The 15,291-nt window shown below is 34.8% G+C and overlaps 1 long non-coding RNA gene across 1 annotated transcript in view; it reads left to right on the top strand.

Annotated features, from left to right (window-relative positions):
- Positions 1-1,144: 1,144 nt before the first annotated feature.
- The window catches only part of LOC128777697 (uncharacterized), a 58,441-nt gene continuing 44,294 nt past the window's right edge, over positions 1,145-15,291 (top strand). The window contains exon 1 of the long non-coding RNA XR_008422996.1: positions 1,145-1,222. This is a non-coding gene — a long non-coding RNA (uncharacterized LOC128777697). The remainder of the gene's footprint in view (positions 1,223-15,291) is intronic.

The raw sequence follows: 15,291 nt of genomic DNA on the forward strand, positions 1-15,291 counted from the left end.
TAATTTCCTCTTTAACTGCTTGGTTAACCCATTCATTCTTTAGTAGGGTGTTTTTCAGTCTCCAAGTATTTGTTACCTTTCCAAATTTTTTTATTGTGGTTCATCTAGAGTTTCATAGTGTTGTGGTCTGAAAATGTGCATGGTAAGATCTCGGTATTTTTCTACTTGTTAAGGGCTAATTTGTGTCCCAGAATATGGTCCATTCTGGAGAACGTTCCATGTGCACTGGAGAAGAATGTATACTCTGCTGCTTTAGGATGAAATGTTCTGAATATATCTGTTAAGTCCATCTGGTCCAGTGTGTCATTCAAAGCCATTGTTTCCTTGTTGGTTTTTTGATTAGATGATCTGTCCATTGCTGTGAGTGGGGTTGAAATCTACTATTGTGGTATTACTATCGATGAATTTCTTTATGTTTGTGATTAATCAATTTATATATTTGGGTGCTGCCACATTTGGCACATAAATGTTTACAATTGTTAGGTCTTCTTGGAGACCCCTTGATTATAATATTATTTCTTTCTGCATCTCTTGATACAGTCTTTATTTTAAAGTCTAGATTGTCTGATATAAGTTAACCATTAGCATGATAGATGGTTCTCCATCCCCTTATTTTCAATCTGAAGATGCCTTTAGGTCTAAAGTGAGTCTCTTGTAAACAGCATATAGTTGAATCTTGTTTTCTTATCCATTCTGTTACCCTATGTCTTTTGATTGGAGCACTGAGTCCATTGACATTTAGAGTGAGTACTGAAAGATATGAATTTATTGCCATTATCATGCTTGTAGAGTTGGAGTTTTTGGTGGTGTTCTCTGGTCCTTTCTCATCTTTAGATTTTGCTTTTGGTATTTATACACACACACACATGTATATGTATATATGTTATGTAATTATATATATATATATTTTTTTTTTTTTCATCTTTTCTCCCCTCAGAGATTCCCCCTTAAAATTTCTTGCAGGGCTGGTTTAGTGGTCACAAACTCCTTTAATTTTTGTTTGTCTGGGAAACTTTTTATTTCTCCTTCTATTTTGAAGGACAGCCTTGCTGGATAAAGAATTCTTGGCTGCATATTTTTCTGATTCAGCACACTGAATATATTCTGCCACTCCTTTCTGGCCTGCCAAGTTTCTGTGGATAGTTCTGCTGCAAACCTGATCTGGCTTCCTTTGTAGGTTAAGGACTTTTTTCCCTTGCTGCTTTCATGATTCTCTCCTTGTGTGAGTATTTTGTGAATTTGACTACAATATGCCTTGTTGATGGCCGGCTTTTGTTGAATCTAATCGGGGTCCTCTGTGCTTCCTGGATTTTGATGTCTGTGTCTTTCCCCAGGTTAGGAAAGTTTTCTGGTATGATTTGCTCACATAACCCTTCTACCCCTATTTCTCTCTCTTCCTCTTCTGGGACCCCTATGATTCTGATGTTCATTTTTAATGAGTCACTGATTTCTCTAATTCTTAAATAGTGCTCTTTTGCCTTAATCTCTCTCTTTTTTTCTGCTTCATTATTCTCTGTAAGTTTGTCCTCTATATTGCTGATTCTCTGTCTGCCTCATCCATCCTTGCCGCTGCTGCATCCATCCATGATTGCAGCTCAGCTATAGCATTTTTAATTTCATTCTGGCTATTTTTTACTTCTTTTATCCCTGCAGAAAGGGATTCTAATCTATTTTCGACTCCAGCTAGTATTATTATTATCGTGATTCTAAATTCTGTTTCAGACATCTTGCTTGTATCTGTGTTGGTTAAATCCCTGGCTGTCGTTTCTTCGTGCTCTTTCTTTTGGGGTTTTATCCTTTGTTTCGCCATTTTGAATGGAGTAAAGGAATTAATGAGGTAGAATAATTGAAATTAAGGAACTTGAAAAAATATTAAAATTAAAAAATAAACACACACACACACACACACAAATCGGATAGATGATGCTAGATCTTAGGTGTGCTCTGGTCTGGGTGTTGAAAGTGGTTTGACAGATTAGAGAAAAAAATGGGGGGGAAAGAAAAAAGAAATAGTTTGAGATTTTGAAAAAAATGAATACACTGAGTAGACTAAAATGAGATGATGGGTTTAAAATATAATTTGAAAAAATATACAAAAAGTAAAGAATACAGTAGAAAAAAATTAAAAATATTTTAATAAAAATTAAAAATAAATATGATTTTTTTCTTTTTCTGCATTCAAAAAAAAGAAAAACAAAAAAGAGAAAAAAGATAAAAAGAAAGAAAAAAAGGAAATCATTTGAAAATTTGAAAAAGTGAATATATTGTAGTAGACCAAACTAAAATGATGGAAGTAAAATAGAATTTGAAAAAATTTACATAAAAGCAAAAAATACAGTAAAAAATTAAATGAAAACATTTTTGATAGAAATTGAAAGTAAAAATGAAGTTTTCTCTTTTTCTGCATTCAAGAAAAAGGAAAGGAACGAAAAAGAGAAAAACAGAAAAAGAAAGAAAGAAAAATAAAAAGGAAATTGTTTGAAAATTTTAAAAGGTGAATCCACTGAAGTAGACTAAAATAAAATGATGGAAGTAAAATAGAATTTGAAAATTTACACAAAAGTAAAAAATATAGTAATAAAAAATAAAAGAAAAATATTTTTAATAAAAATTGAAAATAAAAAAGAATTTTTTCTCTTTCTGTATTCAAGAAAAAGAAAATAATTGTAAAAGTGAAAAAGAAAAAAAAGAAAGAAAATTAAATAGATGAACCTGCTAAGAGATTGAAGTAGGACTGAAATTGTTTCGTTTTCCCCTAGAAGTCAGTCTGTGTAGCGCTTTATAGGCCATAAACTAAGCCGGCGGTGAGACTTGTTCTATCAGAGTGGAGTTAGCCCAGTTGGGCTGGCCTCAGTGTAACAGCTCCACTTTCCACTAGATGGCGCTGCTATCCTACTGGGGTGGATTGTTGTGGTGCTCATAGGTGTGAACGTGCATGTGCAGGAGCGGTGAAAATGGTGCCACCCAGCTACCCAGTCTGTTCTTCCGGATCAGCAATCACGCACCCATCCTCTGTCTTCAGCTTTCGTCCAGTCCCCGCTTTTTCACTCTTCATGATCAGGCCCCAAGCAGTACTTCTCTCCCAAGTTTTATCTCAGATGCGGCCATTTTCCCCGGTCCCTTACCTCTGAAGGACTGCGGCTTTGACCTGTTCCACACCTCTATGGGAGGGTCTCACCAAGCTATGGACAAATGAGCAATGGCCAAATGCCAGCTGCACCCAGGAACGCTTGCTGGACCCTGCTGCTGCCAGAACCCCGAGACTGTGGCCAGTTGCCAGCCTGCCCCAGAAAAAGTTTGTGAGACAGTGTAGCAGCAGCGTTTCAGGGATTATGGAAAATCACAACACACATCTGTTACCAGCCTTCACCCTTAATGACCTTGTTCCAGCACCAGCGAATGTGGCCGCCTTCCAGGGTCTGCTGGGACCAGGTGGCTTCAACAGTCTCTACCAAATGTCCTTCCAGCAGTGGAACCACTCTTCCCCATGTGGTCTGAGAACCTTCCAGACCCCACTCTACTCCTGGGGATTCACCCTTCCCACCAGAGCACCACCAGGTATCCAGCTGCGAAGTTGCAGTCTTTGTGCTCCCCTTGTTTACAGTCTTAATGGAATTTAAATCCTCTCCTTTCTTTTTCTCCTTTCTCCCTTTTTAGTTTAGTCCCTGTGGCTGTTTCCTATTTTCCACTTTCTCTCCAGCTGCTTTTGGGGAGGGGTGATTTCCCCATATTCTACCCCCTCCCCAGTCCCCATCCTCTCTCTGCCTGCAAAAGCAGTTCCCTATCCTCAGCACCATCTCGCTACCCAAATTCACCTCTCTGTGCCGCATACCTGCTGAATTCTGTGGTTCAGGTTGTGCAGATTGTTGTGTTAATCCTCCAATCAGTGTGTAGGATGGTTTAGTGTTGGTCTGGCTCCATAATTATTTTCTATAATAGTGTAGATCAGGAAAACTGAGATACTTTTCTTCAAAATTGACCTACAAATGTTTGAAGAGTGAGAAATTGCTCCAGCCCACCCAATTTACATGTTGTTATATTGAATATGTAACTTTGGCATATTGTGTATGTACACCTCAAACAAAATAGTGTCCTATGCACTTCGAAAAAGAGACTTTTTTCAATTTTTTTAATTTAAATTTCAGTTTTTATTTTCAGATGATTATTAGAAGTTAAAGCAGAAGTGGTGAGCCCACCACACTTCACTTTTGAAGAATTTGTCTCCAGGAGGAGAATATATCTGTTGTGAAACTTAGCATGTCTGAAGTATCTGACCTGTAGATAAAAACATAAGTTATGCTTTCCCCGAATTTTAATCATTTTCGCTGTTTACTTCTTTAGGAAAGATGAAATGGAATTTTGTTTAGCATTCTAAAATAAAATGTATATAGGTACATATGCATTTACATATACATACTTACATATAAACATATATAGATGCATACAGGCCTATATAGATAACACAGACATTATTATAATATACATATACAGACAGCCATTATTATATGTAATATGTAAGCCAAATGCAACCAAAATACTCTTTTCCTTTTTCATTGCAATTTATGCTTTTTTCTTGTTTGTATTCTTTGTCCAGGATTCTGCATGTTTATTGATTTGTTGGAATTGTTTATATACTCTGTATACTGACTCTTTGAAAAATCTCTTTGTTTCTGTGATGGTTTTGTTTTGTCTGGCTTTTTAAAATTTTGTTTAGAGTATCGTTTAGTGTGTGAATGTTTCTGATTATAACGTAATCAAATTTAGCCCTTTTTTCTTCATGGTTTGTGCTTTGGTGCCTTGGCTAAGAAATAATTTTCTAACATGGGGTCATAACGTTCTTTTCCATTTGTTCTAAATATTTTGAAGTTTTGATTGTTTATACTTAAGTGTTTAATTCCTGTGATCTTTATCTCTGGGGAATCCAGTTTTATTTGGACTTATTGTTATTCCATGTACACAACCAATTTTCCTAGTAACATTCTTTGAATAGTACACGTTGCCTATTGATTTGCCATACAACCCGTATCATACAACAGTTCACATAACTTCAGGGCTGTAGGCTGCTACCATTTAAATTCTGTTCCATAATGACAACTTAGATTTTGGTGCTTATCTATGGTTTAATTTTGTAATTGAACTCAAATAACCAGAAGTTATATTACAAGAAGTATGTGAAGTGTTTACCATAGAGCACAGTAATATCCATTGAGTACTTATTTCTTATCTACATTTCTAACTATAACATTTTCCTTTTGTACAAAATAGATTTTTTTCCCTTTTTTACAATACCCTCCAAATTGCTTAAAATTGCTTTAGTGTTTGTTGTTGTTGTTGTTGGAATTGCCCCCTTTTTTTTTGATGAGAAATTATATTCTTTATTATTAGGGTATATAACAAATTATATACAAATAAATATGAACTATAGATCCTCACATAATACTTTTTTCTCAACCTATCTTGGACTAAGATAGTTTTACCGTATTAAAATCTTTTTTAGTGCGTTTTTAATACATCTTCTGTAGAACTTTATGAAAGTTGTTGGTATGTGATATACCATGTAGAGATTCATAACGCTTTTATCTTTAGTGTGATGATATAACTGTAACATAGAGCTCTTTTCCTCATTTAATACTTTTTAGGCTGAATTATACTCGGTCAGATATCAAGTTGCTATCCCTGTTTTCTTTTTTGTTTTTCCTGTTATTCTTGTTTCCATTCTTTGATTTTTGTGTCAGAAAACATGTTTTCAGGTGGTACTTTTGCATATGATATAAAGTTTAATTTTGCTGTCAGTGTATCTGAAATTGTATTTTTAGGTAGGTGAGTTAAGCCTATAAACATTTAGCAATTAGACATTCACTATGTCATCCACATTTTTAAATTTTTGTCTTTCATTATTAGAAAAACTTGTTATTTTGGTTCTAATGTTTACCTTTATGTGAATATCTCTGCCTCCATTTTCCTTAGGAATATATGGGGCCTTTTATGAACAAATAGAATATCACGTGGTAGCTTTTCCTTCTCTTTCTTTCTCTGTCTTCCACCATTTCCACCATTTAATTTTGGTCAATCATATTATCTTTCTTAATGTTTATTTATATTCTTATTCTTTTTTTTCTTTTTTTTCCCAATATATAAAGTTTATTGTCAAATTGGTTTCCATACAACACCCAGTGCTCCTCCCAAAAGGTGCCCTCCTCAATACCCATCACCCACCCTCCCCTCCCTCCCACCCCCCATCAACCCTCAGTTTGTTCTCACTTTTTAAGAGTCTCTTATGCTTTGGCTCTCTTCCACTCTAACCTCTTTTTTTTTTCCTTCCCCTCCCCCATGGGTTTCTGTTACGTTTCTCAGGATCCACATAAGAGTGAAACCATATGGTATCTGTCTTTCTCTGTATGGCTTATTTCACTTAGCATCATACTCTCCAGTTCCATCCACGTTGCTACAAAAGGCCATATTTCATTTTTTCTCATTGCCACGTAGTATTCCATTGTGTATATAAACCACAATTTCTTTATCCATTCATCAGTTGATGGACATTGAGGCTCTTTCCATAATTTGGCTATTGTTGAGAGTGCTGCTATAAACATTAGGGTACAAATGCCCCTATGCATCAGTACTCCTGTATCCCTTGGGTAAATTCTTAGCAGTGCTATTGCTGGATCATAGGGTAGGTCTATTTTTAATTTTTTGAGGAACCTCTACACTGTTTTCCAGAGCGGCTGCACCAATTTGCATTCCCACCAACAGTGCAAGAGGGTTCCCATTTCTCCACATCCTCTCCAGCATCTATAGTCTCCTGATTTGTTCATTTTGGCCACTCTGACTGGCATGAGGTGATAGCTGAGTGTGGTTTTGATTTGTATTTCCCTGATGAGGAGCGACATTTAGCATCTTTTCATGTGCCTGTTGGCCATCCGGATGTCTTCTTTAGAGAAGTGTCTATTCATGTTTTCTGCCCATTTCTTCACTGGGTTATTTGTTTTTCGGGTGTGGAGTTTGATGAGCTCTTTATAGATTTTGGATACTAGCCCTTTGTCCGATGTGTCATTTGCAAATAACTTTTCCCATTCCGTTGGTTGCCTTTTAGTTTTGTTGGTTGTTTCCTTTGTTGTGCAGAAGCTTTTTATCTTCATAAGGTCCCAGTAGTTCACTTTTGCTTTTAATTCCCTTGCCTTTGGGGATGTGTCAAGTAAGAAATTGCTATGGCTGAGGTCAGAGAGGTCTTTTCCTGCTTTCTCCTCTAGGGTTTTGATGGTTTCTGTCTCACATTCAGGTCCTTTATCCATTTTGAGTTTATTTTTGTGAATGGTGTGAGAAAGTGGTCTAGTTTCAATCTTCTGCATGTTGCTGTCCGGTTCTCCCAGCACCATTTGTTAAAGAGACTGTCTTTTTTCCATTGGATATTCTTTCCTGCTTTGTCAAAGATTAGTTGGCCATACGTTTGTGGGTCTAGTTCTGGCATTTCTATTCTATTCCATTGGTCTATGTGTCTGTTTTTGTGCCATGGAATTGCCCCTTTACTGGAGTGTCTAGTTGTCTTTCTAACTCCATGGTGAACAATATTTGAAATTTAACTAGACTTTTAGGGTTCTCATAATAACATTGACACTTGCTGCTAGCTGTGTGACTTTGAACACCTTCCTCAAGAAAACTGTTTTCTCATTGTTTAAGTTGAATTGGAATAAAACGTGTTTCATAGATTTGATGTGGTGAGAAAATGAGTAAATAATTATAAATAATTTATAACGGGACATGAAAAATTTTGATGACTACATTTTAGCTTTTCTAAAATTTGTATTTTTATCTTACTACCCGTATCTTCCAACTTCCTGCACATTCTACCTACTGATAGATTTTGTGAATCCTTGTCTCTGAAATTGCCTGACTTCTTAAAGTGTGTAGCACCTTGAGTTATCCTTGAATTCTGACTTGCTCAGTTTTTGTGGGGAGGGGGTGTTGATGAGTAGAGAGTGTGTATATAGCCCTCCCCTCATTTTTTAGCACATTTTTTGTTATATTTTCAAGCTCTTCATATATACATTTAAATATAATAATAGTTGTTATTATAATATCCTTTTTTTGTCAGAGTTTTTGTTTCTTTTGGCTTCTGTTCTCCTGCCCATCCTGAGACTTTCTTTCTTTATTTTGAGGGGGTGGAGTCACATGTTCCCAGACTCCATCTCATCTTCTTTCTTCTTTTACCCTCTTATTTTCCTGGAATATGTTTTCCAGTAATGTCTGTTGTTTGTTTGTTTGTTTTGAGAGACAGAGAGAGCTTGCATGAGTTGGAGAGAGAGAGAATTTTAAGCAGGCTCCATGCTCAGCATGAATCCCATGTGGAGCTCTATCCCACGACCATTATTAGATCATGACCTGAACAGAATCAAGAGTCATATGCTTAACTGACTGAGCCACCCAGGTGCCCCTCAAGTAATGTCTTAAGAACAGATGCATAAGGAGGCAAAATAGCTGAGGCTGTCTGGGTCCACAAATGTCTTTTTTCCTTACTTCTCCCTTGAGAAATAGTTGTATCAGTTGGGACAGATTAACTCATTCTGTCATAACATGCAACACTAATCAGTGTTCTAAAACAACATGTTCTTGCTGATTTATTCTTACTGATGCTACATGTCTGTCATGGCTGTGTTTGCTGTTGTCACTCAGGACAAGACTGCTGGAGTTCTCACCATCATAAGCTTGGCCAGTTGCTAAACCCATAGGAAAAAAAAGGAGGTCATTGGGTGTCTTCATGAGAAATTAAGTGTGTGGTTCTAACTCCTTTCTTTTCTGTCAATGACACACTGGCCTGAGCTGGTTACATCCTCCACCTCACTAAAGGGAAGACAGAAAGTGAAATTCTAATATGTCCATAGAAAGTGGAAAGTCTGAAATATCTCTTGATTGGCATTAATGGCTTTCACCATAATTTGGTTCATTTTCTTTCGCTATTTCTATGAGTTAAGTAGTAGGCTTTTTGGATTGAGTCTCTGTCTCTATGTATTTCTCTCTCTGTTTATATATTTGTGTAAGTTCTACACTTATAAATAAACTTCTTACTGGGCTCCTGAACGTCTAATAGTTATTTTACATATCCAAAACAAAACTATGATTTCCACCAGCAAAAATTTCTCTTAACATCATTGGTATCAATTTTACTTCATTACTTAATTTGCAAAATAAGGATTACTCATTGTTATTGTCTCCCTTTTCTTGACATCCCACATCTGATCCAAGTAATCTCTATATTTAAAATGCCTTTATCATTTATCCAATTACATCATACTGATCTCCTTACTAACCCCCTAGTACTAGTTACCATCATTTTCATCAAGATTACTGTAATAGCCACCTAATTGGTTTTAATGCTTCAGCTATTGCATATCTACTGTCAACTCTATATACACAGGCATCCTTTTTTTTTTTTAATGTTTACTCATTTATCTTGAGAGAGAGAGAGAGAGAGAGGGAGTGAGCACAAGTTGGGGAGAGGCGGAGAGAATGAGAGAGACAGAATCCCAGGCAGGCTCCTCGCTGTCAGCACAGAGCCTGACTTGGGACTTGATCTCATGAACTGTGAGATCATGACCTGAACCAAGGGTCTGACACCCAACCAACTGAGCCACCGGGGAACCTTATCTTTAAATATAAACCAAGCCGTGGGTCTTCTATGTTCAGGATGCTCCATTGGTTTCCCATCACACTGGTAAGAAAGTACAAAGCCCTTCCAGTAGTTTAAAGGGCCCTTTCCTTCCTCTCTGTCATCCTCTCCTATCATTTTCTCCTTAGTTCGCTGTGTTCTAGACTTTCTTGTTGGGTTAGCCGTACATCACACTTACTCTCTTCTTGGGATTTTGGATGTGATTACGGATTGAAAACCATTTTCCCCAGACTTCGCATGCCTTATTACTTTCCTTCATTCTGCTTTATATATATATATATATATATATATATATATATATATATATTAGTTCACAGAAAGACCTTCTTTGACTAAACTTTCCAGTTGTTCTCTGCCCTTTACCTATGTGCTTTGGTTTCCTTCACAGAACTTATTACTTCTTGACATCATATTATACATGAATCATCTGTTTCTCTGTTTGCAAATTGAAGTTTAAGGTCTGTGTGGACATTGTTATGGTTTGTGTAGTTCTCTGCATTATCCACACCAGCACAAAGTATGTACCCAGTAAATATTGAATAAATAGATGAATGTATAAATGAATGAAATATGGGTGATTCCTTTAACTGTATTTCAACCTTCAATTAGAAATTTTTTAAATTTGTTTTTTAAAATATCTACTGGCTTTTCTTTGTGAGCTGATTGTGAATTTAACATGGCACAGTGTTGTACATTTATTAATGAAATATATTTCTAATCATGTTTTAGGATGATAATTGAGATTATTTTAACATTACAATTGGGATTATTTTTGTTCAGAATCAGTTTTTCTTTTTTTTTAATTACTTGTTTTTCTTCAAAATGTGACAATTTTTCTTGAATATCTGATAACTCTTAATTGTTCATTTAATTGTTCACCCATTATTTCCTCTATTCAAGACCCCTATTAAGTTGGGTAGAATTTTCTTGGCATGGCAAGAAAGACCAAAGCAAGAAATAAAGTCAGAATATTTCCACATACCTTAGAGCTCAAAACAATCTTAAACGCTATCACAATCCTAAATAGCTATAAGTTTGATCTTATCCCTATCCTTTAGTTTCCAGTAATGACTTTCAGGTAAAAGAGGTGAGGTGGCATATTCTCACTTATTATATTATGACGACCATATTGAGAGCTATAACTGTATACCAAAGGCGTTACCAGGTGTGCAGGTACATTGTAGTAGTTGTTGTTCTTGTTAGTTGATTGGCCTCTTGATTTTTTTAAATTAAGAATTATTGAGATAGACGTATACATAATGAAATGTACCCATTTAAAATGCATACTTTTTAGTTTTGACCAATGTATACACCTATGTAAGTACCACCACAATCAATATTTGATTGTACAATGAATAAGATATTTCCATCACTATCAAAAGTTCCCTCACACCTACTTGCAGTTAGTCCCTGACTTCTGGTCCCAGGTCATCAGAGTTCTGCTTTCTGTCACCAGTGATTCATTTTTTCCTATTTAAAAGTTCAATATAAATGGAATTATACAGTACATAGATTTTTTTGTCTGACTTCTTTTCCTCAGCGTAATGTTTTTGAAATTCATCCAAGTGGTTGAGTACATCAGCAGTTCATTGCTTTTTATTGCTGAGCAGGATTCCATTATAAGGATGTATCATAATTTGTTAATCCATTTCCTTACTGATGAATATTTTACATATGTCCAGTCTAGGGCTATTATGAATAAAGACGTTATACACGTTTGTGAGCAAGTCTTTGTGCCAAGACATATTTTTATTTCAGGGTGAACATATATAAGTGAAATTGTTAGATTATATGGTCACTGTATGTTTACCTTTGTAAGAAACTTTCAAAAGCTGTTATACCATTCCCTATTTTGATGAGACATCCTGTTGCTACACATCTTCATAAATACTTGATAATGTCCATTCTCTTTAGTTTTTTAAAAAATTTTTGTTATGTTTATTTTTTTGAGAGAGAGAGACAAAACATGTGCAGGGGAGGGGCAGAGAGAGACACACACACACAGAATCTGAAGCAGGCTCCGGGCTCTGAGCTGTCAGCACAGAGCCTGACACAGGGCTCGAGCTCACGGACCATGAGATCATAATCTGAGCTGAAGTCTGATGTTTAACTGACCGAGCCACCCAGGTGCCCTATCTCTTTATTTTTTTAAAAAAAATTTAATATAATATATTGTCAAGTTGGCTAACATACAGAGTGCACAGAGTGCTCTTAGCTTTGGGAGTAGATTCCCATGATTCATCACTTAAAATGCACTTACAGTGCTCATCCCAATAATTACCCTCCTCAATGCCCATCACCCATTTTTCCCATCGCCCCCCCCCCCCCCCCCCCCCGCCGCCTTGGCTGTGTCATGATATTTCACTGTGGTTTAATTTGCTTATGCCTGATTACTAGTGATGTTGACCATCAATTCACATACTTATTTGTCATTTCTACATCATTTCTGTGAAATACCTGTTTGTTCAAATATTTCGACCATTTAAAATAAATTGGGTTATTCATCTTATTTTTGAATATAGGAATTCTTTATTCTGAATACCAGTATTTTGACTGATGCACATATTGACAATATTTCTCCCATTCTCTGGTTTGTTCATTTTCTTAATGGCGTCTTTGAAGTACAGAAGATTTTAATTCTAATGAAGTGAAATATGTTATTTTTTACCTTATGGTTTGTGCTTTGTACGATGTGTCGTATGTAAGATAACTCCACTCAATACAATTTTATGAATATTTCTCCCTGAATTTTATTCTAAAAGTCTTGTATTTTTAGCTTTAACCTGTAGCTCTAGGATTGATTTTGAATTAGTTTTTGTGTATGGTGTGAGATAAAATCAAGATTATTATTTTTTCCCAGTCTGATTTTCTAGCTTCATTTGTTAGAAAAGATTTTCTCTTCATTATATACATTGGCATGTGTATTGTAAACAATTGACTTTTATGTATGAGTTTATTTCTGGACTCTACTGTCTTTTCTGCACTATTGATATATATATGTCTATCAAGACGGCAATCAAGTAAGGCTTCAAGTAAGGATTGAAATTTGACAGTGAAAATTCTGCAATTTTGTTCTTGTTTTTCAAAATGGTTTTGGATATTCTAAGTCCTTTGTATTTTTATAAGTAATTTTATAATCCCTTTAACAATTTCTATGACAGTATACTACTGGTGTTTTGATAGGGATTGTATTGAAACTCTAGATCAATTTGAAGAATTGCATTCTTAATAACATTTCTAGACTATGAACATGTATTTTCTATATATTTACGTCTTAATTTTTTCTTTCAACAATCTTTTCTAATTGTTAGTCTAGAAGTTTTGCGGACTTTGTTTTTGTAAATTCATTCCTAAGTATTTTAAGCTTTTGACATTATTGGAAGTATTTTTATTTAATTTTACAATTATGTATTTCTAATATAATACAAGTATAATTGATTTTTATATATTGGCCTTGCATCATGTGCTTGTTGCTAAATGCACTCATTAAACCAAGTAGATTTTTGGAGAGTCCTTAGAATTTTATACAAACTGCAAAAAAAATGACATTTTTATCCTACTTTCCGATATATATGCCTTTTATTTATTTTCATTTCTTATTGTGCTGTCTAGGGACTCCAATAAAATATTTAATATGAGTGGCAAGAAGGGATATCTTTGCCCTTGTTTTCCAATCTTGGTGTGGGATATCCTATTGATTTTCACCCTTTGGCCAATCTTTAAGTCTTTTGTAAATATTGTTTAACAGATTAAGGAGGTCCCTTCACAATACTAGTATGCTGAGAGTTTCAACAGTTGATGTTAAATCTTGTCAAATTATTATTCTGTATCTATTGAGATCATTATAGGGTTTTGATATTTTAGTTAACATATTAATTATTTTTTTGTAATTTTAATATGACCTTGCACTCCTGTGATGAAGAGTCACGGTTATGTGTACAACTTTTTGTCTATATTGCTGGATTAGATTTGCTAATACTAAGGATGGTTGCATATATCGCATATATTCTTTAATAGCTATGCGTTTTCTCCTTGTGTTGGTTTTTGTTACATGTGTCTTTCAAGAAATATTTCCATTTTATTGACATTGATGAATACAGTCTTGTATTTAATTATTTAATACATTTTTCATTGGAAAATAAACCACAGATTAAGGAAGATACATCAGATAAAAACATGATCTGATGAATTATTCTAAGGTAAACACCCTATAAAATCATCAGATAAAGTAATAGAACCTTATAATCTACCCCAGAAGACCAGTTCCTATGCCCCATAGTATTTACTGTGAAATTTTAAAAGAAGCCTATCATCCAAATATGCCTCCCCATTCACTATAATCTTGCTTATTTCTTTTTAAATTTGATGTCTTTTAATTCTCTTTTCATTCTAGGTTTCCTATCCAGCCCTTTATTTAATTTGCTATTTGTCCTTTAGTGTTTTCCCACAATCTGGATTTTGCTGATTATGCACCCATTGTACAGTTTAACTTGTTTGCTTGCTTTTGCATTTTAAATAAATTGGCTATGGGTTCTAGAAACTGGATCATACTCAGCTTCATGGTTTTTGGCACAACTATTGATGGTATTTGGCAAAAAATGTAGGAGTGACATGGGGTCTGGTTTTCCATCTTTTTATGATGTTAGCAACCATTGATACCTAATGCCTCTATCTATTCATTAAGGATTAGAAATGATGATATTCTAATTCTGTTATTTATTTTTCCTTCATTAGTGGGAATATTTTACAAAGACTTATCCTCAGCTACTATGTGATTATCCTATGTTATAGTTAAGATAGGAAAGGGAAAATTGACACTTGATTATTTCTCATTTTCTAGACATCAAGAGAACAAACTGGTTCCTTATTATCCTCCAGAAGTGACTGATTTTTAAAATATTAATATGACCATGGATATAATGGATCCTAATCCATTGTAATTTTTATCATATTGCCAATAAGCTCAAAATTCCCCATATTTGGTGGGAGCCTTTTTAAGTTGATCCCTGAGTTCTCTAAGAGTCACCCAAAGTGTCCTTACCATCTGGTAGAATAAAATGTTCCAAGCTTAATATATACATTTGTTTCTCACCCCAGAAATCAACCTTTTCTCCAAGAAGCTCTTTTTAGTTCATGTTGATACTTCCAATCCGTTTTTTTTTCCAACTTCTTCCCTACTGCATCCCCCCTCCTTTTTTTCCCCTACTGCATTTTCTTTCTTCCACTCTAAACTCTTGGTTCTCAAAGATATTTTGCTGAAATGATATTTTACTGAAATAATAATTCAGAAGTTTTTAAAGTGTAGGAAATAATTTTAACATGGCATTCGACATTTTTCCACAAAATTTATTATTTATCTGATTTTTTTCATGCTATGTTTAACAGGGCTCATATTATTTCATTGGATTTATCTTTAATTTTTTTTTAGATGTTAAATATTGCCTATACTATATATATCAGCATATTATTACTCATGTTTTAAGCTGGAGTTCTTGGAAATGTAGGAAATCTACCTGAATCTCAGTTGATCATGATCTGAGCCAAAGCTGCATGCTTCACCAACGAAGCCAGGTGTCCCTGTCACTTTCTCTTAAATTCTGTTTATCATGTATCTTTTTTTTCATTAA

This window comes from Panthera pardus, unplaced genomic scaffold (assembly GCF_024362965.1).
Source record: "Panthera pardus isolate Hobbes unplaced genomic scaffold, ASM2436296v1 HiC_scaffold_17, whole genome shotgun sequence".
Lineage (NCBI taxonomy): Eukaryota > Metazoa > Chordata > Mammalia > Carnivora > Felidae > Panthera > Panthera pardus.